Source organism: Myotis myotis, unplaced genomic scaffold (assembly GCF_014108235.1).
Source record: "Myotis myotis isolate mMyoMyo1 unplaced genomic scaffold, mMyoMyo1.p scaffold_m19_p_10, whole genome shotgun sequence".
In the NCBI taxonomy this organism is placed as follows: domain Eukaryota; kingdom Metazoa; phylum Chordata; class Mammalia; order Chiroptera; family Vespertilionidae; genus Myotis; species Myotis myotis.
The window spans coordinates 22,678,147-22,704,966 of NW_023416314.1; the positions used below are offsets into that span (position 1 = coordinate 22,678,147).

At 44.8% G+C, this 26,820-nt stretch overlaps 1 long non-coding RNA gene across 1 annotated transcript in view; it reads left to right on the forward strand.

The window, feature by feature from the left end:
• Positions 1-1,957: 1,957 nt before the first annotated feature.
• The window catches only part of LOC118664515, an 88,596-nt gene continuing 63,733 nt past the window's right edge, over positions 1,958-26,820 (forward strand). Inside the window, exons 1-2 of the long non-coding RNA XR_004970335.1 lie at positions 1,958-2,002; positions 3,970-4,177. This is a non-coding gene — a long non-coding RNA (uncharacterized LOC118664515). The remainder of the gene's footprint in view (positions 2,003-3,969; positions 4,178-26,820) is intronic.

Consider the following 26,820-nt stretch of genomic DNA (forward strand, 5'->3'; position numbering starts at 1 on the left):
TGGGGGTGGGGGTGGGCGGGAGAGCAAGCTCAGCCGAGTAGTGGCAGAGCTAGAATCTGAACTCAGGTAAACACGACTCCGTATTTGATGCACAAGAACCAGGTGAGGGGGAGATCTCCAGCTCTGGGAGGGGGAGATGCTGTCTGGGTCTCAGGTGAAGTCTGTTTTTAAAGAAAGACCCTGGCTTATGTGACTCAGTTGTTTGGGCATCATCCCTTGCACCAAAAGGTTGCCAGTTCGATTGCCATCAGATGCCCAGGGTTGCAGGCTTGATCCCAGGTGGGGAGCATGCAAGAGGCAGCCAATTGATTTTGGCTCTCACATCAATGGTTCTCTCTCTCTCTCTCTCTCTCTCTCTCTCTCTTCCTTTCTCTCTAAAACAATAAAAAATATTTAATCAGATTGTAAGTTGGGAAACATGTGTTGGCTCTATTTTGGGAACAGTGATGGTTATTGTTAGGGTCTTTGGCCAGTGGTGTGGGCTGTGAAAGAAGTCACAACTACAAAGAGAGATAGAGGAAGTTTGTTTTCCTTTCTCCAAAGGGAAAGGGCTGGTGCGTTGCTAATCAATAGAAGGGCAAAGAACAGTAGTGGCTACCCCTTTTAAAGCCTTGGCTGCTGATGACAGGTGACAAGGAAAGGAGGAGGATTTGGAGGCTGAAATTGAGCAGACTTCAGGGGGTTGTCTTTGTTAATTCTGCAGGAGAGAGTATGGGCAGGGGCAGATGTCCTAGAGAGGTGTCTTATCAGTATTTTTCCAAAGCTTCTAAAACATTCTTAGAGCAAAAGTTATGAAGAGTTCAAAAGAGGCTTGTTTGAAGGGAACTGTTTACTAATTATCTCTGAGTTGTAAAAATAGCAGGGAGGAGGGGTATGCAAGAATGTAGCCTTAAAAGTAGCTTATCTTGTCCCGCTGTTTGAACTAGAGGAGCTAACAATCTTGGGTTTAATTGCCAGGTGCTTCTCATAAATTGTGGAAGACCACAGAAAAGAAAAAGAAAGGCTCCCCCCTTCCCTCTCTTTAGAATTACCAGCCCAGGCTCCCATGTCCTTGCCTAAACCAGTGGTTCTCAACCTTGGCTGCACATTAGAATCACCGGGGAATTTTTTTTAAAATCCTGATTTCTGGGCCTCATCCTCCGGAAATTCTGTTTCTTTGTTATGGGGTGGGGCCACAACATTAGTAACAAAGAAACAGAATTTTCGGAGGATGAGACCCAGAAATCAGGATTTTAAAAAGATTCACAGGCTATTCTAATGTGCAGCCAAGGTTGAGAACCACTGCTCTAAGGCTTGACGAGGAAAGAGAGTTTGGGTTGAACGTTAAGTTTCAGATGGCGGTGGATGTGCGTGGAAGCAATTACTGGAACGGGAAACAGGTCCCCTGGTGAACATCCCTCACATGGAGGGGAGAAGGACGGGAGGGATTTGCAAACGGTCTCTAGGACAAGGCTGTAGGAAATGAACTAAAATTATGGAGCCTGCCTCTCAGATGTCATCAGGGTGACACCCCCCTAGAGAGGCCGGGTGCAGCACTCGGGGAAAACTCATTTGTGTCTTATTGTGATTGAGTCTTGCAGAGAAATCAGTTTTCTGACGGAAAGCTGATAGAACAAGGCTGGCTGTGGATGAAGCTGCTGATCCCAAACTATTTTGTTATAAAATTGAACCCACAGGGCAACCAGCTTGGGTCCCTTCCCTCCTGTAGCAGGGAGCTTTTCTGTAATAAAACTTTACTTTTGCTATAAAACAACAAAAACCCACAAAGAAACAAAACAAAACACAGAATTGTCAGGAGCAGAACTACAGTCGCATCCAGAGGGTCCTGGGGGAGGGGGAGGCAGGCGGAGCAGCAGCAGAAGCAGAGCAGCCTCCCTGGTTTGAGACCACAGCCCATGACTCTCCCTCTGTTCCCCGCACAGGTGGTTGGTTGCCCGCAGTGCTGCAGCCCACTGAGTTTGAGAACAGACTAGAAGAGCGAAGGAGTGCCAGTAGTCTCCTGGTAAGAGTCTGAAGGCAGAGCCCAGCTGGAGGAGACGTAGTGATTCAGAGTTTTTGTTTTTTATTAATTCTCACCCGAGGATATGTTTTTTCCATTGATGTTTAGAGAGAGTAGAAGGGAAGGAGGAGGAGGCAGAGAGGTCGAGAAACATCCACGAGAGAGAAATACATCGATTGGTTGCCTTCCATACCTGACCCAACTGGGGCTAGGGATCGAACCTGTAACCCAGGCACGTGCCCTTGACCGGGAATCGAACCCTCCACCCTTTGATGTGTGGGCCCTGACGCTCTAACCACTGAGCACACTGACCAAGGTGTTGAGTTAGAGTTCTTAGTGGGCCATTTGCGTCCTTCTTGTCCCCAGATCTATTGATCATCCATGTCTCAACTTGCAATTGGTTTGTATTGAGAGCAGGTGAAGGAGGAGTATTGTTTATCCCCACCTGCTCCTTCCCTCCACATCTATCCTATCACCAAAGTGGTTGATTTACCTTCCTAAATACCTCTTGAGTTCAAATTCTCTTATCCCTGTTTCTCCCCCTACTGTCTGGACCATAATCATCTCTTGCCTTAATTAGGAAACAACCTCCTTCTAATGTTTTATCCAAACAGCAGCCAGAGCTATTTTATTTCAGAGTATTTGATTATGAAAAATTTCAAACATAAGGAAAGTTGAGAGAAATTTACAATGGATCCACAACTTAGATTTTACCATTACCATTTTACTTGGTTTTCATACCTCTAGCCAACCATCCTGCCCTCTAGTCATGCATCAATCTTATTTTTTAAGCATTTCAAAGGAGCTTGCAGACATCTGCATGCTTCCTCCTAAGCATGCATATCATTAACTAGAGTCAGCATTTGTAGGATTTTTTCTTTCAGAAGGATCTTTTTAAAAGGCAGAGATGGTTACAATATTTCCATGTTTAAGACCCTTCTAGGGCCCCGCCAGCATGACTCAGTGCTTGAGCTTCCACCTATGAACCAGAAGGTCATGGTTCGATTCTTAGGGTACATGCCTGGGTTGCGGGCAGGAGGCAGCCCGATCAATGAGTCTCTCTCATCCTTGATGTTTCTCTCTCTCCCTCTCTCTCTCTCTCTCTCTCTCTCTCTCTCTCTCTCTCTCTCTCTCTCTCTCTCTCTCCCTTCCTCTCTGAAATAAAATTTTTTTAAAAAAAGACCCTTCTAGGCTTAAGATAAATCCCAAATCCTTACCATGGCACACAGACCCTGTTTCCTCTGGTCCTTACGTATTTTTCTACCCCCATCCGCCATCCTTCCATCTGCGTGGCAGGCACTCCTTACCGGACATCAGTCATTGTCCTGCCCTCTTAATTGGCTTCTCCCTGGGGACGTTTTCTCATAGCTCACCCTTTGTGACTGGGAATTCCTACTTGTCCTTCAGCTCAAAGAATGAAGGGCTTCTCAGGGAAGCTTTCCTTGTCCCCGAGGATTAGTGAGATGTTCTCCTGGGGTCTTCCATGCTTCTGTCCTGGACCTTACCACCTGTCGCTGTGAATGCCTGCCTACAGGCTCACACCTGTCTACACGCTCACACCTGCCTACAGGCTCACACCTGCCTACACGCTCACACCTGCCTACAGGCTCACACCTGCCTACAGGCTCACACCTGCCTACAGGCTCACACCTGCCTACAGGCTCACACCTGCCTACAGGCTCACACCTGCCTACAGGCTCACACCTGCCTACACGCTCACACCTGCCTACAGGCTCACACCTGCCTACACGCTCACACCTGCCTTAGAATTGTAACCACAATGCTATCCTTAGTGAGAGAAAGAGACAGGGTCCCACACTCCAGCTAACCTGAAATACCTGTAATACTTTCATCATTCTGGGATGGCTCTCGCTCCAGACCGTAGCACATGCTTTCCCCTTTCAACGGAGACCTCTCCCCTACTCTCAGCACCCTTAGTACCTTCCCTTAGCCGACGCCTTATTTTTTAGGTCTCGATTTGGAGCGGTCCACATTCACGGAGGCTGAAGCCTAGGTTGGGTGTCCCTCCTGGTGCTCTCACAGCCCTCGGTTACCCCTACCCTGACGCCACACTGCCCTGGATTTGCCTGCTGACTGAAAGCCCCTGGACAGTAGAGACCATGTCTGCCCGTTTCACAGCTGTCACTGCAGTGCCTGGAACACGGTAGCCTCCCAGGGGTAAGTGAACTAGCGACTTATTTTTTATTTTTGGTAAGAAAGATTCTCTCCTGTGACTCATTTTTACTAAGAAGCACATCAGGAGAAATTCTGGGAAACCCCAGAATTTTTGTGTAGTCAGTCGTAAGAGTTAATGTGTATGTGATGTACAGGTTCATGGATTTTCACCTTTTTAAAAGAATTGTTTTTCTGTTCTTCATTCGCCTGTTATTTATTACTACATGACCCATGCCTGGAGGGCCTTGGTTTTCCCATCTTACTGACGCCCCACAGCTCTATTAACCATGAGTTTGGCAAATTTGGTTGGTGAATTGTTTCTTACACAATTTCAAGTTTAAAGAATGGCATTGGGTCAGTTTATATTTCATACATTAAAGGAAATAAATATACATCTTCCTAGATTTGTTTCAGTCTTTATGTCTTTGTCTTGCATTGGAAATGTCTGAGAAAATGCACAGAGGGATTTGAAGGTTCAGAACATTTGTAGTTTATAGAAAATGGTGGAAAGTAAATAGTTTTGAGGTGGCAAATATCTGACTCCTTATGTCCTTGTGCCCACAAATGAAAAGGTAGAGGGGGGGAAATAAATTTTTCAAGAATCAATGGATAAATTACCTTCTGGTAATACAACAATTAAGCAGCTGCCATTTCTAGAAAAGTGAATTTTTGTGATTTTTCACTGACCTCTATTATAAATCAATATGACATAATATTATGTGAAGCTCTTGAATGTTTTATGTTTACTTAAGATGTGATTATCTGGGAAAGGTCAATGGTTGTGACTATTCGATGACTCCGGTTTATAAGACTAGAGTTTAACCTGATGACTATCTCCTCACACAAGATGTTTTCTTTTACCTACTTATTATCTATCTATCCATCTATCTATTTTTCTATCTATCTATCTTTCATCAATCTATTTTTCCATTCTTGGAAACTTTATTATATTTTAATGCCTCGTGGCCATAAAGCGATTTGTTTATCAAATTCTGTCACTAAATTAAAGAAGCCAGCCAACTCTCTGGAGAGGAGAGCTCTTTCTGGGGCCGTGTTTCTCTAGCGTTTGTAGAAAGAATCCCCGCGTCAGAATAACTAACCTCAGACAGTTGTTAAAACGATGGTTCCTGACTCTACCCCTCAGATTCTGATTCAGTCGGCCTGGCGCAGGGCCCAGGAACGTTCATTTTTTAAACAAGCTCCACCAGCTGATGAAAGTTTAGAGAACCATCCTGATGAAGGAAGTGAATTAGTGAAGGTTTACATTCTCCTCTCTCATGGTCCTCTTATCTTCTCCTTCCCAGTGAATGCTATTATTATTGGTGAGTGTTTGAATGAAAGTCTTTAATATTTTGATGTTGTTTTATTACTACACACGCTTCCCTGGTGAAAATCCAGAAGTTTTCTCTCTTCGAATCTACCTCGATGGGCCTTGGTTTCTCAGTCGGTGAAGCAAGGGAGGGGACTAGCAGCTAGACCCTGTTGCCCTTTCCTTGTCTCTTTCTGTCCTCACCTTGTGATGAACACCTGTCACTCGCCTACTTACATACATGCTGCTTCTGGGTTGGGTTTGGTCATCCCCTTCTTCAGGAGACTGCTCCTCCCTTCTCTCTCTTCATGTGGAGAAGCTGCTCTGTTCTTTTGGGACCCACTTTCTGCCATTGTTTTTTGGTTTCCAGGGATGGGACCTGACCTAAACTGGGAAAATGAGATCCTTCTCTAAGTTTTTGGACATGAGATCAAATTTATCAGGTTGCCCTAACTGGTTTGGCTCAGTGGATAGAGCGTCGGCCTGCGGACTGAGGGGTCTCAGGTTCGATTCCGGTCAAGGGCATGTACCTTGGTTGTGGGCACATCCCCAGTGGGGGATGTGCAGGAGGCAGCTGATCGATGTTTCTCTCTCATCGATGTTTCTAACTCTCTGTCCCTCTCCCTTCCTCTCTGTAAAAAATCAATAAAATATATTTTTAAAAAAATGTATCAGGTTCATCTCTGCCACAGCATAAAGCTAATAACACAGACTAATTTTTAAAAGTTCACATTGTCAGCCAGGTAGAGAAATTTAATTTGCAGTGAGGAAGAGTACAGCAAAGCACTGTTATCAGGTGGGAAGAAAAGGTCCTGGCAGCATTTTGTTCCCTGGCTTTAGTTATTCCCAATGTTATTGGTGGGGAGACGTCCTCGTCACTACCTGTTGCTCATGGGAGAGGAATTCTTGTGATATCCCGAGAAAAAGGACTTTCTGAGACTTGCGTGGGAGAATAAGTGATTTTTTATTTCTGTGGAATTACACCCCTGAGTTTCCAAGGTCCCGTTTCCCCTCATTCCACCAAGGAAGAAGTGTAGCTGTGGCTTCAATCGGGCTAGAATTAGTTAGTGTCCAGAGTTTCCATTCCATGTTGGGACAGTCCAGTTCAGCATCAGGCTGGCTTAGCTTGTGCTCCCTGCTGCAGTCCATCAGCCCATTACATGTGGGGTCCACCAGGCCACATGGCTAAGGAGGAAACATGGGGGAATGCAAGGAAGCAGGAACAAGAGAGCCCCACGAGCCAAGAGCCAAAAAAAGAGAATTCCTTTGTTTGGGGGATTATGTATTCCCAAATTTTCATGGGCTTGCACTGGACACGTCCATTCTGGCCAATGATCACAATTCCCGAGTATGACTGACAGGCACCTTCCCCAGATACCTCAACTTCACTGTGCATAGGTCTCTCTCCCCTTTGGTGAGTTCCTTCCCTTAATGGTCTGCAAGGAATGGGCTAGGGGTTGCCTGGGGAGTGTGAAATTGCAGCTTCCTGGTGAAGCTGCCCAAATGTCAGTGCCTATAATTGTGGCCTCCCTTTTGCTCCTTTTCTATTATGAATAACTAGCTAATTACAGTGAAATCACCAAGACCCTGCAGGACACCCATGACTTTTCTAACTCTTTCATTCAAGTTGGATTTCTGCCATTTGCATGAAAAGGATTCCTAGCAGACAGATTTTCTTTTATTTTCTTTTTCTCTCCATGGTAGTGTGATTGCCTCCTTTCATAAGACTTGGAGCACAAGCTAACACTGATGAAGGAAGAACAAGAAATTGACTTAAGTGGTAGCATAAGTGGCCCAGTTTGAGGGTCACTTGCATTGATCTCAGAGAGGTAAGATTGCTGTTGGCTAAAGCTTTTTTTTCTCTAGAGCTACAACATCAGGAAGCTTGAGATGAAGAGAAAGAAATGGATGTCATCTGTACTAAAAATATTTCTTGCAAAAGGAAGATTTCATTTAACAATTATTTATTGACGACAGTACCATGCCCTCCATCCTGGACTGAAGTCCCCTGCTTCTTATGATGTAGCATTTTTGTAGCTCAATTGCCTCCCCTTGGCGTGGAGTCACACCTAAGATAACAGAAGTCTTTAATCCCAAAATTAATTAAAATAGTTCAAACCTTATTCGGTGTCTTCATGAAACAAAATGTTCAGAAAAAATTAAACTTTCCTTTTGTCTCATCCTTTTTCTCTATCATTCGGTATCTTCCCATGCAGCAGTTCCTCTCAAACTGAAGTCTTCCATCATTCTCAAGTCTCACAAACTCATGAACTCATTCTATGCTTGTTTTATCTTCTTTTTCCCATCCTGTAACATTGCCTCTTCCCTATAACTCTCTGTCGGTTCAGAAGTAAAGACGTTAGGCCCATTCAGCTTTTTTGGTTATTCTCATTATCCACCATTCTGATCCGAATAAAAATGTCCCGGGAGCCAACCAGCAAACAAGAACTGGCCCCAGCGGGTGGAGTGTGGAGAGGTGGTGAACACTCAGTCACTGATGCTCTGTCTGCATCCCTTGCCTGTGACCTAACTCTGACCCAGGCCTCCATTTGAATGCATGTCTGTTGAGAACAGGCTTTCCTGCCATATAGGTAAACCCAGACCATGGCACTTTTTAACAAACCTCTTTCATCAGCTTTATAAACTGAACTCCTCATACTGAGTCAGGCAAAGCTGTTTGAAGAGAGTAACTTGTCATAGCTGCACAGACCTCTGTGTCTGTTCCCCTGCTCAGCTAGGACTTTCTGGATAGAAATAATGTGGGGTTTTTCTCTTTGGCCGGAAGAATTTGCTGCTAAATAACATGCATGCTGTTTGCTCCCTACCACTGCAGGGCCCACCGCACATGGCACGCTGGTGGAAGTGATGAAAGCCCTTTTAGGGCTGGTTCATAAAAACCCACCACATAGTCCCCTCCTCTCTCTCTCTCTCTCTCTCTCTCTCTCTCTCTCTCTCTCTCTCTCTATATATATATATATATATATATATATATAGACCAGTGGTTCTCAACCTGTGGGTCGCGACCATCGGAAAAACACATATAGCATATCAGATATTTACATTATGATTCATAACAGTAGCAAAATTACAGTTATGAAGTAGCAACGAAAATAATTTTATGGTTGGGGGTCACCACAACATGAGGAACTGTATTAAAGGGTCGCGGCATTAGGAAGGTTGAGAACCACTGCTATCTGCCATCTAGAGTCCAAATACTGAGCCCAGGACAATCATGGAAACTCTATTTGAAGATAGCAATCCTCATCAATACAAATCCCTAAATCACCCTTTAGAATCCCCATCCCCAGTTACTACTGGGTCACTATGAGGATGAGAAATCAACCTCTGATATGTTACACTACTAGGATTTGGGGGAGGGGGGTTTACCTGTTTCATCAGATAGTATTGGCTTAATTAATGGATATTTCTTACTGTGTTTTTAGAAGCTACTGTGAAACCTGAAGGACATTATGCTGAGTGAAATAAGCCATTAACGGAAAGACAAATATCATATGATCTCACTTATGTGGGGAATCTAAAATAAAGTCAAACTTAGAGTAACAGAGAGAGTAGAATGGTGGTTATCAGAGGCTGGGGTGGGGAAAAAGGCGACATATTGATCAGAGGATACAAAGTTTGAGTTATAAGATGAATAAATTCTGGAGACCTAATGACTATATATCAGGTCCTTGAATAATATTGCTTCATTCAACACTTTGTTATAACATGGATGAGAAGAAGAAATCAATTCCCAGCCAAGGCAGTTTGTGTGGAGTTTGCACATTCTCTTATGTCTATGTGGGTTTTCTCCCGGGACGCCTGTCTCCTCCCCATCCCTAACATGTGCATATTCAGTGAATTCGCGCATCTAAATGGTCCCAGTCTGAGTAAGTGTGTGAGAGCGCGCTGGGATGAAAGGGTGTCCTCTTCAGGTTGGGCTGCCACCTTGCACCCTGAGCTGCTGGGATAGGCTCCGGCCACCTTGACCCTGGAGGAAGCAGGTTGAAAAATGACAATCCTACTTGTTTTTTAAGAATCTTTCTTAACTGTATGTCTAGCTCACATTTACTTCAGTGTTTAATATGAGACGTGTTTGGTGTCTTTTTTTTTTTTTTTTATTGATTAAGATATTACATATGTGTCCTTGTCCCCACGTTACCCTCTACCCCCCACCCCCCCGTTGTCCATGTCCATTGATTAGGCCTATATGCTTGCATATAAGTCCTTTGGTTGATCTTTCCCCCTTACCCCCACCCTCCCCTACCTTCCCTCCAAGTCCCGACAGTCCAATCAATGCCTCTCCGTCTCTGGATCAGTCCTTGTTCATCAGCTTATGTTGTTCATTATATTCCACAAATGAGTGAGGTCATGTGGTATTTATCCGCTCTCCAGTTCCATCCATGTTGTGGCAAATGGTAAGAGTTCCTTTTTCTTCTTCCTCTTCTTAAAGAATACCTTTCAGCATTTCATATAATGCTGGTTTGGTGGTGATGAACTCCTTTAGCTTTTTCTTATCCGTGAAGCTCTTTATCTGACCTTCTATTCTGAATGATAGCTTTGCTGGATAAAGTAATCTTGGTTGCAGGTTCTTGCTATTCATCACTTTGAATATTTCTTGCCAGTCTCTTCTGGCCTGCATGGTTTCTGTTGAGAAATCAGCTGACAGTCGTATGGGTACTCCCTTGTAGGTAACTGACTGTCTTTCTCTTGCTGCTTTTAAGATTCTCTCTTTATCTTTTGCTCTTGGCATTTTAATTATGATGTGTCTTGGTGTGGTCCTCCTTGGATTCCTTTTGTTTGGGGTTCTCTGCGCTTCCTGGACTTGTAAGTCCATTTCTTTCACCAGGTAGGGGAAGTTTTCTGTCATTATTTCTTCAAAAAGGTTTTCAATATCTTGCCCTCTCTCTCCTTCTGGTACCCCTATAATTCTGATGTTGGTACGCTTGAAGTTGTCCCAGAGGTTCCTTACACTATCTTCATATTTTTGGAATCTCTTTTCTTTTTTCTTTTTCGGTCGGGTATTTTTTGTTTCTTTGTATTTCAAATCTTTGACTTGATTCTTGGGATCCTCTTGTCTGCTGCTGGATCTCTGTAAATTATTCTTTATTTCAGTCAGTGTATACTTAATTTCTAGTTGGTCCTTTTTCATGTCCTCCATGGTCTCACTATACTTATTGAGGGATTCATTAAATTTATCGGCGATTTCCATAAAATTCTTGAAAAACCTTATAAATGTGGCCTTGAACTCTATATCCAATCGTTTGCTTTCCTCCATTTCTGCCATTTGTGACCTGTTTCTTTGTCTCCGCATTTTGGCAGCTTCCCTGTGTTGATAGAGTGGCCCTGTGCGCCAGGTGTCCTGTAGGGCCCAGTAGCTCAGCCTCCCCAGTTACCTGGGGTGGACACTCTTGGTGCACTCTTGGTGCCTTGGTTGTTGTAGAATCACTGGGAGGAATTGACCTCCAGGCCAATTGGCTGTGAGAATCAGCTGTGTCTAAAATGGGAGAACTTCTGTGCTGAAGACACCCTTCTGGGGCAAGACTTGCTTCAGTGGGGCTTTGGTGCTCACTGAGTCTGCTCCCTGAGTGTGTCCCTTATGGATCTGAGGAGTTGCAGTCTGGATGGACCCCCTCTGACCACTGGGTACAGTGGCTCCTGGATCTAAGGAGGTGCTAATTCAGCCTCTGCCTGAGGCCACACAGCAGGAGCCACGAAGAGGCTCAGCTGTGAAGCAATGCAAGCCGCTGCGGGGCCTTGGGCCTTCTCTTGGAAGTTCCGGGTCTGCCTGGTTCGGCTGCAGTTAGGTACATTCACATGCAAAAGCCTCTGCCGCAGCCTGGGTGGGGCGGGGTCTCAGGGAATCAAAGGGCGGATCAGGGAGCTATGGCCGATTCTCCGCCCGGAGTCGCGTGTCTCAGTGTCCCGGTAACGGCTGCAAGCACCTCTGAGGGAAAGCCGCCCTCAAGTTCGCTCGCTGCCGGACAGACCAGCCTCTCCCCGTATGAGCCCTGGGTCCCCAGAGACTTCCCGGAACCAGAGTTCAGAGCAGTCAGGAGCTTGTGATTCAAAAAGACAGCCGCGTCCTCAGGTGCTACCCCCTTTCCTCGCGCGCGCGAGCCGCCGTACCTCTGCACTTCACCTCCGCAGCGCCTCTGGCTCTCAGCGTGCTTTTCTTTCCTTCTAGTTGTAGAATTTACACTCAGCCAGCCTTCCTGTTGTTCTGGATGATGTTTGCTCAGTCCTTTGCGGTAATTTTCAATTGTTCTGTGGGGCGACAATTTCCCGGTGTTTACCTATGCCGCCATCTTAGTTGCTCCCGTGTTTGGTGTCTTTACTTAGAAGTTTGGCGATGTTTTTGTGACCAGAAATATACTGTAGGAACTTAACTCTTGTTTATGTCAATTAGCGTATGGTAAACTGGGTTCATTATATGTCAGTTTGCTTAAAGTCAGTTTCCAAGAACCTATTGTCTGTGTTAAGTGAGGATTTGCTTAATTAGTAATAATGTATTTCATACTTGAAATGTGCTGAGAGTAAATCTCGTGTTCTCACCACACACACACACACACCACACACCACACACATACACACCCCCCCACACACACACCACACACACCCCTACACACACCACACACACCACACACCACACACACACACACACACACACACACCCCTACACACACCACACACACACACCACACACACACCACACACACACACACACACACCACACACACACACCACACACACACACACACCACACACACACCTCACACACACACCACACACACACACACACACACACACACACGTAACTATGAGAGGTGATAATGTGTTAATTACTTTGACTGTGGTAATCATTTCATAATGTATGCATGTCAAAACATCATGTTGTACATCTTAAATATGTACAATTTTTATTTGTAGTTATAAGAATTCAAACCTTTGCCAAGATGTGTGCAAAAGAGAGAAAGCAGAAGAGGCACCTAGAAGGTAAACCCTTCATGGGTTGCTGTCGCTCTTACCATGAAGCAGAGGGATTATATTTCTTCCGTGGGGCTTTCCCTGCTCTCTGTCTAGGGATGTGGTAGATACACAATCATGGTTGTAGAATGAGTGAATAAATGAATTGATGGAGAACTGAGTGAATGAATGAATGGATGAGCAGTGAATAAACAAATAAGTGAATCATTGGTAATGGAACGGACCAAACAGCTATGTCCCTTTCCACCGCCTTTGACACTCAGTTTGCTGTACTTCACCCAAACACATCAGTCTAGTCCCTCTCAAATTAAGAATATTGTTGGTCACTGTACACCCCCAACTTCCTCCCACACACACCAAAAAGAGGATTCTCACTTATGGCTGCGCTTTCTGGGCTTTGTGATTCTGCCCAAAGTACTTTGTGACCCATCGTTTGGCCCCTTCACCTCCTTTTTCCCAGGAAGAAATAGCAGGCACCCATCTGTCTGTCCTAGAGAAAGTGGATGTTATCAGCAGGTCCTGGCAAGAAACAAAGATGGTGCCATGTGACTGCTTTCCAGAAAGACTGGGGCATTCACAAGTAACAGGACTGAATTTTCTTGCAAGAAGCCCTTGTACTCAATTTTCATGATGGAGAAGATTTCCTTGTGAGGCTCTAGAGCAGTGGTTCTCAACCTTCCTAATGCCATGACCCTTTAATACAGTTCCTCATGTTGTGGTGACCCCCAATTTCATTGTTACAAATTGAACATAATTAAAGCATAGTGATTAATCACAAAACAGTATGTAATTATAGATGTGTTTTCCGATAGTCTTATAGTCTTAGGCGATCCCTGTGAAAGGATTGTTCGACCCCCAGGTTGAGAACCGCTGCTCTAGAGGGTTAGACTACCTGCTGGGTGTTTCTGTTCGGTCCTGACTCTAAGATAAGCCCTGTTTTTTTGGACACGGTATTACTAGTAAATACAATGACACAAGTACAATGGGCTGAGACATCATGCAAGGTTTAATTTCAGAACTCTTTCAGGGTTGACCTGGTACAGGGCTTCCTTTCAGTTTTCCTGGAGGTAGAAGGAGGCCATGCTTGCAATTTGGTTGGACCAAGTAGGTAGTAACAATTCAGCTGTGCATAGAACACAGTGAATGTGGGTTATAGTAATTGTGACAATCTATTGCTATACCTTTTCTCTCTTTTAAAAAAATATTTTATTGATTTTTACAGAGAGGAAGGGAGAGGGATAGAGAGCTAGAAACATTGATCAGCCTTCTCCTGCACACCCCCCACTGGGGATGTGCCTGTAACCAAGGTACATGCCCTTGACTGGAATCGAACCTGGGACCCTTGAGTCCGCAGGCTGACGCTCTATCCACTGAGCCAAACCGGTCAGGGCTATACCTTTTCTCTTTAATTTTGGTTTTAATCCTCACCTGAGGATGGAGGGGAAAGAAAAGAGAGAGAGAGAGAGAGAGAGAGAGAGAGAGAGAGAGAGAGGAGAGACACATTGATAGGTTGCCTCCCGCATGCACCCAAGGGCCAAGAATCAAACCTACAACTGAGATACACGCCCTTGACTGGGAATCGAACCCACTACCCTTCCATGCACAGGCCAATGCTCTAACCATTGAGAACACCAGCCAGGGCACTATACCTTTCTTTATTTCTTTCGCGCAGGAGGCAGAGGCAACCCAGCACAAGGGGTGAAAGAGAAGTTGTCAACAACTTTATATCAATACACTATGTCAACAGTCAAATGCTTTACCACCACATCAATTCAATGGCACTTATTGTTATTTATAAAATTTGCAGATGGCGCAAAGCTAGGATGTAGAGCTACCCATGTGACTGACAAGCCTCATCAAACATGACCTTGATGCATTGAATCCAACAAAACGAAATATAAGAGTGGTCATTGTGAAGCCCTACAGTTAGATCCAAACCATCACCATCACCTCTACCAAGGATGCTATATTATAGCAATTGGAGAGCTGGCTTAGGGTCAGATACACCTAATCTGAATCCCACTTTCACCACTTGAAATACTGGGCGAATTGTTAGGCCTCCATGAGCCTCAGTTTTTCTCACATTTAGTTATGCTAGCCTTGAAGACTTGTTTAAGGATTATATAAATTGATGCTTATTAAATCCCTGGAATTTTTAATACTCAGTGAATTGGTTTCTTCCTCTTGCCAAGCTCCAAGGGAGGTCAGTCACACTCCGTTTTGTAATCTCTGCCTCATGAACAAGGTGAAGAGAAATAAGGGTCCACCCATCTTCATTTCAGGATTTTTTTGCTTTACTTCTTCCTAGTATTTACCTGACTCGGTGCTTTAACTCCAGGCCATGGTTCAGCCCATGGGCTATTTCGTCCTTTTCTTTACCTCTCTCTCCATGATATGCTTCCTGATGTGTCCTTGGTACCTGCAGGGTCTCTCCCGGTAAGGAAAACTGAGATGAGGCAGCCAGCCTTGGGACTAATTCTAACACCACTTCAGTGATTCTTTGCAGTTCTCTTGTCAAGCTTGTTTTAACGCACGCCCAATAGCTTCCTGTTTGCGGCAAAAAGCACCACACACTGGTGATGGTGGGGTGCCCGTTGGCAGGGAGAACAGAATGGGTAGAAAATATAATTATAAGGCACTGAGGCAATTTTGTCATTTCTATAAATGTAATGGCAGGAAATATACGCAATTGAAATCCACAATCATAGTGTGATAGCATCTTTCTCTAAAAACCTTTTACTCAGACTGCATGAAAATAGTCATCACAGTTACCTTATCCCAAAGGTTGCACGTAGTGAGGGCCCCAGGGCCCAGGAGACGGTGCTTGGCTTTGGACGTTGGAGGCTCTGGTTCCAGCTGTGGCTTGGCCATCGACAGTCTGTGTGATCTTAGGTCCTTTCACCTTTCTGGGCCTCAGATTTCTCATCTGTAAACTAGAATCCTCTGACCTACCTACCAGTATTTCAAGTGGTTCATGAAGATTAAATGAGAGAATGTGTGTACAGGGCTGGTACTGTGAATAGCTTCCTTTATAGATCCCAGCTCCTTCATTAATAAATTAAAGATGATGAGGACTCAAGATCTCACTGCTGAAAATGAAGGTACTACAAATCTGAAGTGTTCTTGGGGTTCAACACAGGGAATTCAGCTTGCACATGCCCATCCGCAGCAAACATTTGATGCCAGTGACGATGAGATGACAGAATCTGGGGGAGCTGTCGGTGTGGCACCCTGAGAAGTGTGAGCTTTGCGAAGCGTTCCCTACTAGCTCTTTGGATGTGTGCTTCTTCACATTTACGTCCAAGTGATCTAAGATCTAAAAGTGAGGTTGTGAGCTTGGCCACAGTTTACTGTGCTGCCCTTAACCAAGTTAAAGCCATCATCCGGGTTCCGATTTTGTGGGGAAAAAAGCAGCAGTTCTGTGGGTCCGTAGGAGCTCCGGCCTGAGGTTCCAGCAGAGGGAACATAGGCACAAAAGGCATGGAAATGAAATGTCTGAAGCCTGGGAACCCCATCGAGTCTGGGGAAAAGCTTGTCCCTCATATCTGCCCTTGTGTCTGGCACTAACACTGTACTTAATAAATATTTGTGCATGAAAGAATGACAGGGGGCAAGTCCTGAGCTGGTGGGGGTGGGGACACACTGAGAAATCAGTACAGCTGAGTTCTCGCAATTTTAGAAGTTTGTAAATATTATATTTAGTTGCATGTAGGGCATGGCCAACATCTTTGGCAATTTATGTTTTCTTGGTAGTAATGGCTATACTTTTTAATTAAAAGTCTGGCACTGTGCTAAGCACTTTAGAAATATTATTAAATTTACAACTTACTACAACTCTGTGTCAAACCAACTCCATTGGTTACCTACCCTTTAACCAGACCTACCTCTTAGTAAAATGGTTCTAAGACTTAATTCCTGTGTGTGTGTGTGTCAGGTGGCGGGTTCCCCACACACCACTAACTCCCCAGGGAAACCCACTGGTGTCCCACTGGACTTCCTACAGGACTTAGGGAGCCCAGTACAAGGACTGCAATAGAACTCAGTTCTGATATTATCTACCCAGAGATAACATCAGATTCCACAGGTTCAGTCCTGTAAAACCGCCTCCCCCCACTTCACATGCCAGTCGCAGAGCCCAGGTTACCTGTGCTTCTGACCAACTGGCTACAGACTGGAAGTTCCCACAGCCTCCTCACCCCAGTGGACGCCCTGGCTGTTCACTGTATTTCTGACTGACTGTAAATGAAAGGTGCCTATGACCCCCTCCTTGGGTTTGATTAATTTGCAGAGCAGCTCACAGAACTCAGAGAAACATTTGAGTTAATGGATTACTGGGTTACTAGGAAAGGATATGACTCAGAAATCTCCAGATGGGACAGATGCGTGGAGCAAGGGACAGGGTGAGGAGCTTCCAGGCCCTCTCCAGGAGCACCGCTCACCTCAGATCTCCGCACATTCACCAGCCTGGAAACTCTCCAAGCCCTGTCCAGGCTGGGGCTGGGAAGGAGGTCACTAAAAGTTCCGATCCTCTAATCCAGGGGTGGGCAAACTTTTTGACTTGAGGGCCACAATGGGTTCTTAAACTGGACTCAGAAGAAAGAGCTGCGGCCGTGTTTCCCGACGTTGCCATGTTAACACTGCTGCTGGTGAAGGAGCGGAGGGGAGAGCAAGAGAACCCTCCGCTCTTTCGGCTCCGCGGGCCGGATAGAACAGCTGAACAGGCCGGATCCGGCCCGCGGCCACAGTTTGCCCACGGCTGCTTGGCTCCTTTGGCAACAAGCCCCCCCAGTTTAGGTGCTTTCCAAAAGTTTCCTCATAAACATAACAAAAGAACCCTTATCACTCTCAACACTTAGGAAATTTCTAAGGGTTTGGAGCTCTGTGCCAGCAACAAGATGAGGACCAAATATGTATTTCTTATACTAAGTCATAGTATCACACTTGATAGCGACGTAAATTCTGCCTTTTTTTTTTTCTGAGCTGCAACGTATGAATTCTGGTTGGTCTAACCAAATACGGACAACCCTGTTCTCCCATTTGCCAGCTCCTTGCGGTCAGAGTTGCCATATGCTCCAGTTCTGGCTAACAGGATTTAGGAAATCCAGTCCAAGGACTACTGAGAAGCCTTCTATTTTCCTGTTTAAAAGGAGAGATGTGGCTGCCTTGAATAGAAAGGTGATATCTGGAGTGACGGCAGTCATTTTATAAGCATGAGGCAATAAGATGAGGGAAAGGCCCCAAGAGTCAGGGAGGGATGATTGACGTATTGACCGATGCATTTAGTCACCACTTCCAGAGCTCTTATTCAGTGAGAAAAGCTATATATCTTTTTTGGTTTACCCAACGTGAGTCAGGCTTTTTTACTTGTAAACAAATGATGCAAAGCATGTGCTGTAGCATCCTGTCATTTTCATTTTTGGGGTGAGAAGATAAAGTAACTAACTCAAGGTCACCCGGCTGGTAAATTGTGGTGCAACATTCAAATCTAGTTCTATTCAGACTTAAAATCCGTCTTCCCAACCACTAGACTACGTTTACATGGTCAGTGTTGTTAATATAAAGTATGTTTTTCAGTGAGAACCCTAAGGAGTAGAGGAACACAAGAGCAGAGAAGAGAAGAGGAAACAGCAGGCCTCCCAGGGCCTTGGCTCTGCTGGGGCCTGGCCTTTCTGCATCTGGAACACTGAGTTCCGGTAAGAGGCTGAAATGGCTCTGCAGACTTATTTGCTATCACGTCTGGGAGTTGTTCTAGCAGCTAAAAGAGACAGGTGGGACCCATGCAGGGTGAAGTCAGAGGGAACAGCTGGCATTGAGGTTTTGATGTACAAGCTCAGCCGGGTTGGTGTCAGGGCATGAAGCAAGGTGGGGGAACTAGTCCAGGGACTGGATTGAGACCCAGCTTCATTGCTGACTTCGTGGGCCTTGGACATCCCGCATCCCCTGCGGAGTTGGGGAGCATGGCAACTCAAGGCAGGTAGGACTGGAGCCAGAGACTGCCACTCACTCACAGCATGCATGTCATGTAAACAGAAAAAGGGAGAGTCTGCCTGAAAACCATACCCCAGCGTGAGGAGAGGCTGCGGGCCTGCCTGAGGGCTGTGGAGGCACCAGACACTGCAGGCCCAGCATTTTCCACTGGGAGATGAGGAGTAGGGGAGAAAAAAAATTTCCCTTCTTCCTTTCTTTGGCTGGTTTAATAATTAAATTGACACAAGACACATTAATAGGAGAAAGAGGAATTTAATTTCGCATGTACAGGAGCCCCTTAAAAAATGTGAGACTCAAGTCCTGGCCAGTGTGCTCAGTGGTTAGAGCATTGGCCCACACATGGAAGGGTCACGGGTTTAATTCTTGGTCAAGGGCACGTACCTGGGTTGCAGGTTGGATCCCCAGGTCTGGTTGGGGTGTGTGGGGGAGGCAACCAAATAATGTGTCTCTCTCACATTCATATTTCTCTGTCTCTCTATTCCCCTCACCCTGCCTCCCTCCCTTCCACTCTCTCTAAAAATCAATGGAAAAAATACCCTCAGATGAGGATTAACAACAACAACAATGAAAAAACAACCCACAAAAATGAAAACAAATAAATATGAGACTCAAGTGACCAGAGCAGGCAAAGAAACAATACATTTGTGGAGAATTCACGAGACAAAGACATTTGGGCTTTCGGTAGTGAGTTAGAAGGAGGCAACAAGGTTTGATCCCCTATCTCTGGTGATAAGAATGTCTCTCTTCCTCCTGGTACAGGAAGGGCACCTTTCACATGGCAGATTTATTCCCTGCTTTCCAGGGGATTAAGGAGAATCAGAGTGTTCTCCTTGCACTGGCTGTTTCTCAGGCAATTTTCATTCAGAATAATATGCCAAAGTGGCATATTTCCTGGTGCCAGATTCTGTTCCCCTTCAGAGGGCAAGGAGCCTTTCATGCAACCCTTGCTATGTCTAAGCCAGTGGTTCTCAACCTATGGGTCACGACCCCTTTGGCGGTCGAACAACCCTTTCACAGGGGTCGCCTAAGACCATCCTGCATATCAGATATTTACATTACGATTCAAAACAGTAGCAACATTACAGTTATGAAGTAGCAACGAAAATAATTTTATGGTTGGGTCACAACATGAGGGAGGAACTGTATTTAAAGGGCCAGAAGGTTGAGAACCACTGGTAGGCACTAGAGAACAAAGATAACCAAGTGTCTGTACAATGTGCCAGACTCTGAATTAGGCAGCTTAGGGGCATTATTTTGTGAGTGGGTAGGAAGAGATCAACCAAAGAACTTGTATGCATATATGTATAATCCATGGACACAGACAATAGGGTGGTGAAGGCCTGGGGAGGGGGCAAGGGTGAGCTATAAGGGGTCGATGGGAGAAAAAAAGGGGACATATGTAATATTTTCAATAATGAAGTTTAAAAAAAAAAATTCTCACTACAACCCAGTGAGGTAGTTAATATTCTCAAGCTGTCTATTTTTTAAAATCAAGGCTCAGAGGGATTAAGAAACTTTTCCAGACTGCACAGCTAGGAAATTGTGAGGTTTGCCCAGGTGGTTGTTGGGGTCCAAGCCTAGCCGTTCCGGGGGTTCACAAAGGTGTGGACAGACTCGGTGAACAAGAAGTGACACGGAGACAGCGCGTTCAGTTGATCAGCAGCCTAGCCAGGTTCTAGCCAGGTTCTCCAGCCAGGTTCTGTAGCCAGGTTCTGTCTTTTTTCTCCTGTAACATCTGTGTTTATACCATTTGATTTTAATCCTATCCATTCTATTCCCAAGGTTAGGGCGTTTGTTATCTCCATTCCAAGGTCCCTACTCTATTGTTCTGTTAAGCTACAAGGAAGTAACTGAAGGAGATTATCCTAAATAAAGATTATGTAGCATAAGGGTGATTGTTCGTAGTTAAAGTGATTAACTACCCGCCTGGCACTTAGTTAAGGGGTTTTACTGATCATTCCCTTCCTTAGTCCTGTTAATCCCTAACTCCAGGGAAAAATCCCCACCTGGGGAAACAACCTTTCTCAGAGAGGTGACCTTGGTTAAAACACCTAGCGCTAAGAAGGGGAGCAAACATATTAAGAACAGTATGTCATATACGCCAGGTCCTTTGAAACATATGCTGTGCAGATCTTTCTTCCCTGCAGCGACTGTGTCAAGCAGCAAAGATGGACCAGCTTCCAGCAAATAAAGACAGAACCTGGCTACAGAACCTGGCTAGGCTGCTGATCAACTGAACGCTGTCTCCATGCCATTTCTACTTCGCTAACTCTGTCCACACCTTTGGGAACCTCTGGACCTGCTGGGGTTGGACCCCAACAGATGGTGTGGCTCAGTGGTTGAGCATTGACCTATAAATCAGGAAGTTGTGGTTTGATTCCCCATCAGGGCACATGCCCCAGATGTGGGCTCGATCCCCAGAAGGGGGTCTGCACAAGGCAGCCGGTCCATGATTCTCTCTCATCGTTGATGTTTCTATCTCTTCCTCTCCTTCTCCCTTCCTCTCTGAAATCAATTAAACCTGGTGTTTTTTTTTAAATTGTGAGGTTGGAATTTCAGCCTAAGTCAATCTGTTTCCAAAGCCCATGGCCATTATACTGACTCTCCCAAAGCTGAGGGTCGGAGGAACAGCCATATTTCTTCTTGCTCTGCAGAGAAGGCAGTTAATGGTCCATGGTTCCTTATGTTGAGCACCGCAGGGGAGAAGACTGATGGCAGTCCTAGAATTAATAGTGCTTGGCAGTTGTCACCACCAGGAAGGGGAGTTCGGAAAACCTGGGCCAATAGAGGCACCTTCTTTTGGAGGAATCGTTATGGCTCTGATTCAGGAGCCCAGGCACAACACATTTTCCCTCCACGTTTCTTCAGTACCCGGAGCTGGGACAAGGGCTGTGTCTAGGGACAGTCTAGGGGTGGAGGCAGAAGGGATCGATTGAGTGTATCAGCTCTAAGGATGAGAGCAGAGGCTGCCAGGAAACAGGCAGCAGAACAGATGAACAGTGGCGCCCAGCTGAAGTCGGATGTGGTCCTCCAGTGCTCTTTGCTTCAGTGATCAGATTCTTTTTAATTTTAAAAAATATATTCTTGTTGATTTCATGGAGGAAGGGAGAGGGAGAGAGAGATAGAAACATCAATGATGAGAGAATCATTGATCAGCAGCCTCCTGCACAGCCCCACTGGAGAGTAAGCCCATAGCCCAGGCCAGGAATCCAACCGTGATTTCCTGGTTCATAGGTGGATGCTCAGCCACGGAGCCACACCGGCCAGGCCTGGTGATCAGATTCTTCATGGTTCTGAGTGCTAAACAGAATCTCCATTCCATGTCACTGAGGCCCTGGGTGGGCTTGGTTCCTGGATCGCTGGCTGAAGCCCCTCAAGGTAGATGACATGTCCCCCATTGGCAGGCTCCCTAATGCCCACCCTTTCCCGAGCAATGCCTGCTACTATGACAGCAGTTGAACTCTCTCACCACAAGGCTTTGGCTGTGTTGTTCTCTCTTTTTTCTAATCTTTTCTGCCTTCCTGTCCCTCCTGCCCTTCCCTTTGGAGCCGCTGTGTTCCCTGCCCTGAACTCCTCGCCAGCTCTCCACAGCCCCCACACCTTCTCCCTGCCTCTGGAGCAGCTCGGTGCCTCTCTGCCCTGCTCCTCCCTGCTCACCTCAAAGAGTCCCTTCACCACCCAGAGCTGCCCCATCTCAGTGCCCCTAGTTCTCCCTCCACCCCCTCCGTGATGCTCCTGCTCCCACAGAGTTCTGGAAGTGTGGAGGGCCTGGCAGTAGGTAGTTCGTGAGAGGAAGAGGCAAGGGATTGGAAGGGATCAGGCAAAATGGAACTCTGGATACACCTCCACAAGGATCATTGTTGCACACCAATGATTTCAACAGGCTGTTAGGTTTGGGCTAAAGAGGGGTTAAATTACTTACAATTTTGTTTTTCATGTATAGACAAATATATTTTCTTAAACAGTTTTTCATAGTGTTTTAGAAATATATACATACGTTGTTTTTAAAAAGTCAGCTAATTTATAGCAATAAATGAAGCAGAATAGTATATTTATAGAAGCTCGTTTCATATCATACCACTATTAAAATACCCTGATGTATAATTAAGGAGAAAATCTATTTAGATATATTGAAGTGACTGGCTTATTTCACTTAACATAATGTTCCTCAGGTCCATCCATGCTGTTGCAAAGGGTAAAATTTTCTTCCTTTTTACGGCAGAGTAATATTCCATTATGTAAATATACCAAAGCTTTTTTATTCACTCATCTACTGATGGGCACTTGGGCTGCTTCCAAATCTTGGCTATTGTAAATAACATTGCAGTGAACAAAGGGTTACATGAAATAAGCCAGTCAGAGAAAGACAAGTACCATTTGATTTCACTGATATGTGGAATTTAATGAACAAACTGAACTATCAAGCAAAATAGAGATAGGCTCATAGAGAGCAGCCAGACAGCTCTGGTGGGGCAGGAAGATTTGCGGGGGAGAGGGGTAAAGGAATTGAGCAAAAAAGAAGAAAAGAGAGAACTCATGGATATAAATAATGGTGTGGTGATTGCATGGTGGTTGCTAGAATTTTGGCCTGTGACTTGGGCTGTGAAAGAATTCACAACTAAAAGAAGAGATGCAAAAAAGTTTATTTTACTTTCTCCAAAGGGCCATTGTGTTGCTACTCAATACAAGGACAAGAGAACAAAGGGCAGCTTTCCCTTTTAAGCCCTGGCTGTTGCTAAGCATTAGGAGGCGGGGGGGGGGGGGGGGGCAGCCCTGGGCCAGCCAAAATTGAGTGGACATCAGGGGGATTGTAATTTGTTCTTCAGGAGACAGTCTGGGCAGATGTCCTAGGGAGGTGTCTTAACAGCATTTTTCCCAAGCCTGTAACAACATGCTTAGAGCAAAAGTTATGAAGAGTTCAGAAGAGGCATGTTTGAGAGGGAGGAGGGGAAGGGAACTTTCTATTAACTAGTGACTCCTCGGTGGGAAATATCCCTGAGTTGTGAAAACAGTAGAGAGGAGGAGTATGTAAGAATGTGGCCTTGAAAGTAGCTTATCTTGCCCTAACCGGTTTTGCTCAGTGGATAGAGCATCGGCCTGCGGACTGAAGGGTCCCAGGTTCGATTCCGGTCAAGGGCATGTACCTTGGTTGCGGGCAGATCCCCAGTAGGGGGTGTGCAGGAGGCAGCTGATTGATGTTTCTCTCTCATCAATGTTTCTAACTCTCTATCCCTCTCCTTTCCTCTCTGTAAAAAATCAATAAAATATATTTTTAAAAAAGAAAAGAAAGTAGCTTATCTTGTCCTGCAGTTTGAACAGAGGTGCTGTTTGAATCAGAGGAGCTATCAGTCTTGGGATTTAATTACCAGGTGCTTCTCAAAGCTTATGGAGGGTTTTGGCAAGGAAAAAAAGGCCTTTTTCTTATCCTAATAGTGGTGGAGATGGAAGAGAGCAGGGAGGGGATAATGATGATGGAAAAATACAAAATAAAGAGAAATAGATATATTGAGGCGAATGGTTCCAGCTGCACCATTGCACATACTTTGCACTGAAATTTGGATCCTAAAGCCCTGAGGTCAGGTCTTCCATTCAGCATTTAGATTTAGTATAAACCACCCTGATCCTGATACTTAGGAACAGCAATACTGGGCTTATTTTTTAAATTATTAAAATAAACCTTTTACTTGGAGAAGTTCAAAGTAGTACAAATTGAGGTAAATGAAAAACTAATCCATTAACTCTGTTGCCTCAATGGCAAGTCTGCCTAAAAGCAAGCACTTTTAACTATTTTTCATTTTACTTCTTGTTTTGGTTATTACTGAAATTGCCGATGAGTCATCCACTATTTCCCGCTGTTGTCAACAATGGTGAATTCTGTCCATTTGTACTCTCTTCCACATTATCGTGTGACCTCCAAGAGGGTGGGAAACTTGCCAGTCACCACTGCAGACGTGCTCAGCATTGTATCTGGACCCAAAGCTGTGCCTGGCATGTGGAGGTCATCTCACAAGCAACTGTAGAATGAACTGAACAATATTCTCGAATCGGTACTCGTGGTTCAGTCAACTCGACACCATCATCGCTGGGTAAGTGGGCACATGAGAGCTGATGCCGTGTTGTCCACCTCTTTTGTCAATTAGTGTATCCTTTTTACAAGGTTGCATACCATTTGAATTCTGTTCTGTACCTATAATTATGTCTCTCATGTTTTGGCTACAGATTGACTCCAAAAATAAATGTCACCACCAATATGACAGTTTTGTATTTTTTATTTACTTCTGAACCAAATACTCCACGTTAAAGGAGATGTTCAAGCACACGGAGAAAATAAAGTCTCCTCTGACGTTCCACCGTTGCTCTAAGTCATGTCATTTTAGTTTGCTCCATCTTTGCACTAGGATTTTCTCATATTTGTTTCTTTGTTTTTCCTTGAATTTCTAATTCCATTTTTTTCACGTTGAGGGAAACAAATGACCTCCTTATTAAATTATTAGATACTTCCAGCTTGTAAATACTACCTGTTGCTGGAAATCCATTCTTCGAGATAGTCATCTTGGAGTCCTTTGACTTCAAATTCTAATTTGGGACAATTATTTTATTAACTCAATGTATGACTGTCACCTAATATGTTTTTTTCATTGTGTCTTTGGAATAATTCTATTTTTCATAGACTGCCTCCACCCCAACCCATTTTTTTTTCTGAAATTATTTTTTAGCTTCACCTCCCAATTTCCAAGTAATTTCCCAAGTCTTACCCCCTCCCCTGTCAGAGATAAAGCTTCAACTCCTTGCCGTTCTGAAGTGAATTTAGTCCCCGTGGTGACTGATTAGAGCAGAAATGGATCTGCTGGAGGGCAGGTACTTCGGGGAGATTGAGTTTGGAAGACTGACCTTGGATTCACCCTCTCGCACAGTAAACATTCTGGGACATGCTGGGGTCATAATCACTTACTTGCTCCTGGTGGGCTGGCAGGAAAGCAGCCAGAGTGGGGAAGAGGGTTCAGTACGAAAACCACACTGAGTAGAGCTTGTTGAATGGAATGATCTCTTGAGCTGGGTGATGCAGCAGCAGCTTTGCACCTTCAGGTGGATGTGAAGGCAGAGAATTTGCACTCTGACTGGATTGGCTACTGGCCTGTGCTCTGTGTGGCCATAAGTTGTACCTTCTATCTACAGAGAAGGACCCAAATGCTCTGCTTGTATCTGCTGCCTCTCTCCAACCATCCTTTGGGAGAGTCCTGCCACTGGGTATATTATCACAGGTCTTCCTTCCTTCCTTCTTCCCTCCCTCCCTTCTTTCCTTTCTTCCTTCTTTCCTTCCTTCCTTCCTTCCTCCCTCCCTCCCTCCCTCCCTCCCTCCCTCCCTCCCTCCCTCCCTCCCTCCCTCCTCCTTCCTCCTCCTTCCTTCCTTCCTTCCTTCCTTCCTTCCTTCCTTTTCTTTCTTTCTTGGGAAGGGGGAAGAAGAGAGAAAGAAACATCAGTTGGTTGCCCCCCCCCCCCCCCCCCAATGCACCCGGACCAGGGCAGGGAACCTGCAACCCAGGTACATGTCGTTGACCAAAATTGAACTCTCGGCCCTTCAGTTCCCAGGCCGACACTCCAACCACTGAGCAACGTCAGAGAGGCCTATATGTTTCTTTATGGCAGCTTTTAGGAGTACTTATCCTTAGTGGAACTTTCATGATGTATCTGAATTTCTTTTCCCCCCACTCACTCTGCTCAGTTTTGAAAACACATTTCATTCTGATGACTGCTGAGAGAAATTAAAGAGTTAAACAAATGGAGAGATATATCATGTTCAGAGATTGATTTATAGGTCTCTATAGAGTCAATGCAATGCTAAGAGAAACCCACCAGGACTTTTTTTAGAATTTGGTAAGCTGATTCAAAAATGTATTTGAAAATGCAAAGGACCTAGAATAGCAAAAACAATTAATAAAAAAGTTGGAAGAGAGGACATACACTGACTTCAAATCTTGCTCTAAAGCGACAGTAATCAAGACAGTGTAGTTGTGGTACAAGGTCACAAATATAGATCAATAGAACAGAATAGAGTCCAAAATGGACCCTCACATATATGGTCAATTACTTTCTACAAAGTTGCCAAGGTAATTCATGGAGGAAGGCTAGTGTTTTCTATAAATGGTGCTGAAATAGTTGGGAAAAAATGAGTTCTGAAACTTATCTCACAACATACACAAAAATTACCTGGAAATGAATTAGAGATCTAAATGTAAAAGCTCATGTTATAAAACTTTCAGAAGAAAATAGAGGAGAAAATATATACAACCTTGTGGTAAGTAAAATTTCTTGATAGGCAGCTCATAAGGGGAAAAGCTGATAAATTGAACTTTGTCAAAATAAA